This window comes from Myotis brandtii, unplaced genomic scaffold, assembly GCF_000412655.1.
Source record: "Myotis brandtii unplaced genomic scaffold, ASM41265v1 scaffold1076, whole genome shotgun sequence".
Classification (NCBI taxonomy): domain Eukaryota; kingdom Metazoa; phylum Chordata; class Mammalia; order Chiroptera; family Vespertilionidae; genus Myotis; species Myotis brandtii.
This window is the reverse complement of record NW_005353663.1, coordinates 498,995-505,132: the sequence shown is the minus strand read 5'-3', so window position 1 is coordinate 505,132 and position 6,138 is coordinate 498,995.

The following is a 6,138-nucleotide window of genomic DNA, read 5'->3' as shown; positions in this document are numbered from 1 at the left end:
CGGTTCTTCTTTTAAGTAATGAATGTCAGATGTTGCATCAGATCAATATGAACAATGATAAAAATGTCAGTCAGAAAACAGAGCAAAGACAATAAAACTATCTAATCATCTTCCCTATATATTGAGAAGCTACCATTGTATTTAGAATTATGAAAGTCTCTGTTGCGTGAATTTTAATGGAAAAATAAAGTCTGAGCTTATTCCGTCAGATGTAGATGGGGATGATAATAACGACAACAGCGTATACAGTGCAATTACTGTCAGGCACTGTTTGAAGTGCTTTACAGGGATTATTTCATTTAACCCTCAATTACTCTGTGACAAAGATACTATCATTACTCCTTTCAAATATATACTTAATCTGCTCTTAGCCGCTTCTTTACCCCCCGCCCCCAAAAAAACCACATGATAGGAACTTTTCAAAGGGAAAATACTTCCTTATTTAAAGCTTATTTTCTGAGAACGAGAGCTTTTAAAAATAAACACAAGTATAATTTACTTATAAAATGTGTTTGGGGAAACTATGCTATTCTTAATGCTAAAATACTCTTAAAATATAGTACATCCTTGTAGTTGCCGATTTTGTAATCACCAAATCTGTGCGGCTGGACAGCAGAGTGTCAAACACCTCATTGCTGGCAGGAATTGTTTTTATTTTTCTAACTATGTAGTTAAAATTCCGCATTAAAAGAAAACAAATCCTCTCGAGTATGTGATCTCACATTAGGACAAATGGCACCAGGCAGGAAGGCAGGTGATGTTGGGCAGTGGCCAAAAATGAAGAACGAGGCTTGAACACTATTGACAAGTGAAGACGCATCCCGAACAAGGCTAAGTGGAATCTAGTTGTCTGTCTTTGTTCTGACTGAATGCTAAGTGAGTGCCTTTTCGGGCATCAATGGAGTAATTATGCAGTTGTGTCCATTAAGAATATGAGCTCATGCTGTTTGCCTGCTGGTTTAAAGCAGTGAGATAGAAAGCCTGGGGTCAGGTTTGGTTTGTCCAAGGCACAGGTAACGCAGTTCCATGAATGAGGCACTCAAGGAGCCAGTTCAAGGTCTTAGGCTCAGTCTAGACGAGACTATTTGTAAGACGCACTCAAAAAGTGAGTTTACACAATTTCTTTATGACCTGACTTTACTAGAAGGAAGTTCTTCGCCGTGGCATGGAAACCACACTGTATGCTACTTTTGTCCAAATTCGGATTCTGACGGGCACATTTGTTTATGAAAAAGATGAACACGTTTTCCCTGTCAGTCAAACAGGATGGGCTCCGGTTGGTATTTCCTGTTTCCTGCCTTGCAGAGCATCCCTGCTGCTGCCTTTCTCCCCCAGTGCTTGGCACAGCACTCCCAACTGAAAACAATCCTGATACAAACTTCAGCAAGTTGGAGATATATTTCTACAGCAGAACTCTTTGGAGCTAAAAAAAAAAATCCTGTCACAGCAGGTGATCACCACATGTCCATGAGAACAGCCATTTCAGACCAAATGTCCACCAACTCACAGTCCCTGCTGGTTCCCTTGCAAGCATTCTCTAACGAGAGAAACAACCTTCGTAGACTTTACTTTCACCGAACAAGCTCAGACACATACTCAGGTTTCTTCCAACTTGGAGAGATGAAATAGCAAAAATCATTCTTTTCCTGGGAAGTTACAAGTACTCTGAGAAAGAGGCTTCCTCTTGGTACACATGCAGAGGCCAAGGTGGTGACTCGCACGAAGGAAAACTTGGGCTCAGAAGAGCAAAGTAATTTCGGAAACCTGATGTCCCCAAGTTCATTTATTTTGTTATATTACGGGGAAGGCACATCTAGCTTAATGGTATGCGAATAGAAGTGTGACATTTAGATGTTGTCAAGGCATTGTGTAAATTTCCTTAATATACTCATTTAAACTACTGTAAATGGTCCCCCACTGGAATAGAAATATGTCTCTCTCCATCTTCCTACCACATAAAATGTCTAGGGTTAGTGCTCTATTTCAGTTTTCTGAGGTTTGGAAAGTTTAAATAAGTCAGTCAAGAGAATGAGGAGAAGCTCACTGTGGGTGGGAGGGCGCTGACTCTACGGGTCACCGGTATGACAAGAATGATTATCCTGCAGTTAGAATGGGAAACAATGTGCCTATGTTGTTTAGCTCTATTAAACACACATCTTTTAAAAAAAAACTACAAAGGACCCATGAGATCATGCATGCAGCTGGACTCTTATGATAGAATCTATGGGATTACATTATGTTTAAATGAAAAACAGGCACACTTTTAGAGATAATTGACCAAGACATGTAAATATATTTGATTAATAAAACATTCCTATGCTGACTTAATTTGCCAGTGGTATCCTCTCCAGTCCCATGTTGGTTGCGTGTCCAACTGTTTGATTCTAGCGTGCAGCTTAGGTAGTAGGAAGTCAACCAACTCTTCCTGGGAACGCATACGTTGGAAAATAGAATGCTTGTAGCACTAGCTATCAGAGTGACTGTTAAAATTCAGCCCCATGGTTTCTTCAGGTATGTTTAGATTGCTTTTTGCCTCGCTCCTGTGCTTGCATGCTCATTCGCTTGGCTGAGTCCAGTCTGTTCTGAAGGAAACTTACATGCAGAGGCCCAGCCGCAGTTCTGCTGCAGGGTGGCCTTGACATTTGACCTCTGGCCCTCGTAAGACCTGGAGAAGAGCAGAAAGCTCCTGCTCTAAGAGTATTCCAGGGCCAGGAGACTCTCAGTGAGAAAGCCAAAGTCAGCTGTTGGATTTACCTTTTGTTCTGTTACAGCCGTGGGCAAACTACGGCCCGCGGGCCGAATCCGGCCCGTTTGAAATGAATAAAACTAAAAAAAAAAAAGACCGTACCCTTTTATGTAATGATGTTTACTTTGAATTTATATTAGTTCACACAAACACTCCATCCATGCTTTTGTTCCGGCCCTCCGGTCCAGTTTAAGAACCCATTGTGGCCCTCGAGTCAAAAAGTTTGCCCACCCCTGTTTAGAACATAAAGTTCTACTTTGCTCTGAGAAAAAGTACTTGAGCTTCAAGGAACAGCAGGGAGAACACAGAGCCTGGAGTGGATTGAGAGCCCGGGAAATTGTAGGTGGTAAAGTGGGCTGGGCCATTAGAACCTTGAAGGCTGCAACGAGAACGTGGCTGTTTCCTCTGAGTGAGGTGGGGGAACCGGCTTGGAGCAGAGGTGGGCCTGATCTGATTGAAAGCCATCCTTCCATGTGCTGTGCTGAGAATAGACGAGGGGAATGTGGGCTGCAGATGGAGGTGGTTAGGAGGGCTTCTTGATACAGGTGGGAGATGGCGATGTCTTCTGCTCTGATGGTGGGACAGGCGCAGGAAGTGGTTAACTTCTGGGTGTATTTTGAAGATGCACAGAATTTACTGACAAGTTGGCTGTGGGATGTTATATAAAAAGAGAAGTCAGATGACTCCAAGGCTTTGGGGCTTAAGCAACGGGAAGATGAACTTTTTCAGGAATCTGATCATGCACAGTGGGCAGCACTCTGACAAGGATACTGACTCCCCTGCATGGCCAGGCTCAGCAGCCGGCCCTGTTTGCAAACAGGGAGTTGAATTTTTCCTGCTTCCTCTGTGGCACCACATGGGTATTCCATTGCCCGGGAATGACATGCAAATGTTTCTTGAGAGAACGATTACATCAGAAGGGAGGCTCTCCTTTAGAAATCAGTAGAACTCTGCACTGTGGGACACCGGTCTCATTCTGGAGGTTCTTTAAGGAAGGGTGCTCTGGGAATGCACATGGCGCCATTCTCCTGTGTCTCCAGTTCTCTGGTCAGAATATAGACCCAGTTCAGTGCCACTTGGTGGGGGGAGGGCAGGGCCTGACAGGGGGAGGGGGGGTGGTTCTGGTTTTCAGCCTTGTGGTTGGGACAGTTCCAAGCAGCTTTAATGTGACTTGAGTCCTCAGACAACTTGTATTGGTTGTTCATCACTCATGTATACACTCACTTAACAAATACTTTTTAAAAAGTCTACGTGCTGAGATGCTTCTATAAAAAAATGAATGGGGCGTGGTCAGTAATAGGTGCTTCTTTTCCTGTTTATGACTGGGTATGAGGCCCACGGAGACCTAGACAGAAAGCCAGGCCAAACCAGTAAGTTAGAGAGGTCCTTTCGTTATCATTAAAAGGGGTGACACAACCAGGCAGGGATTTTTTCCACCTCTTATTCCAGATTATTCCTTTTTCCCCATCCCCAAATTAAAACCAGATCTGAGTGTATAGAATTTATGCACAGTTTACAAATGTGAGGGATTAATAATTATTTGGAATCCCAATCACAACCAGAATAAATTATTTAGTACCTATCAGAGCAAGTAAAACAGAACTTTTAGTCACAAACTCACCATATTATAGTGAGGGGACTGTTCTTACAAGGTCTTTTCTTCAATTTTACCTGTGTTCAGGTAGTCAGTCACACACACACACACACACACACACACACACACACACACACACACACATATACACCTGCACAGGCACACACATTTTATATGAGATAATCTACTTTATCTCTGATATCCTTAATAAAAAGATTTCAAGCTTCTGTTTGTATTCTCTTCTGGGTTTTACCATACTCCTTCCCCTTTGTAGTGGGTTGAGTGGTACCCCCAAAATATGTTTACCCAGAACCCATGAACGTGACCTTATTTTGGAAAAGGGTCTTTGTGGACATAATTAAGGATCTCAAGGTCATCCTGGGTTGCCCAGTTCGCTCCTGAATCCAGTGGTGTATCCTTTATAAGAGACAGAAGAGATGACACATGAGGAGATGGCCATGTGAAGACAGAAGCAGAGATTGGAGTGCGGTAGCCACAAGCCAAGGAATGCCCGGAGCCACCAGAAACTAAGAAAGGCAGAGAAAGGTTCTCCCCTAGAGCCTTTGGAGGGAGCCTGGCCCTGCTGACACCTTGATTTCAAACTGCTAGAGCCTCCAGATCTGTGAGATAATAAATTTCTATTGTGTTTAGCCACCAAGTTTGTGGTAATTTGTCAGGGCAGCTATAGGAAACTAACACACCATGGAGCTTACGCATTTTGCATAGCAGTGAGTGGGCAATGAAGTGTGCTTTGGGAAATTCTCTCCACGGAGATAAGTTCATTTGCTCTTACTCTCATTGGTCAGTGAGGCTTTCCATGTGGCTTTTGGCGTGCAAAATGACTACCTTCCTAAATAACTGTTCTTGAGTCAGTTAAATGCCTGGATCTATACAGAATCTGTATTCTGCTGATTCTCAGGGTTGGCAAGCTCCTTTTCAGACATTTGCTAACTATTACCTCTTTTTTAAACTTTTATTGTGTGTAGACAATATAATGGCAAAGGGCATATGTGTAGCCTGCCAATTTTAGGTATAGTATTTTAAAAGAGTTCTTATAAGCTTTAAATAATAAATAAAACATTTAAAAAGTCACCATATTTTTTTTCACATAAACTATAGGAATGGTAGTATCTGTAATCTTTCCCCAAATTATTTTCCTGAAAGGTAATCTCGTCAAGTGGCTCCAAGCTGAATAGCTTGAGTCATAGATCAGTTTCCACATCTCATCCGTTTCTTTCCTTTTTCTTTCTTTGTTTTAATTTAGAAACACTTAATTTCCAATTCTAAGTTATTGGCAAGGGCAGCAGGTAGCTGATGGCTTTGTCAGAGAGTCGTTGACATTCAGGTTAGACACAAAGCCAGGAATTACGAATTTTTTCACTGAAAATTTCATTCGGCATTGTGTCAGAAATCTAACCTGAAGAACATACACAGTTTCAAAGTTGGAAATTTGAAATTTCAACGTGAGAGTTAAAGGCTGGTTTGCTAATCCACTCTGGGTGCTGTGGCTGTGAAAGGTATTTTTTCCTGTTCTGCTGCAGCATTTGTTTATGGTTTTAAAATGTATCCAATATTACATCATTGATTTTTTTTCTCCAAAAAAATGACAAAAATGATCAAGTATCAGAAAAGCTCTTGGCAGTTAGACATGTGTGCTCCAGTTTTGTCTTATTAAGAAATTATGGTTTTAACTTAAAATTCACGATATTGTAGAACGTATCATAGAATCAGAATGCATTATGAGCAGTTCATAAAAATACAGCCCACCAATTTTAGGTACATTCTGCATTCCTTGGAG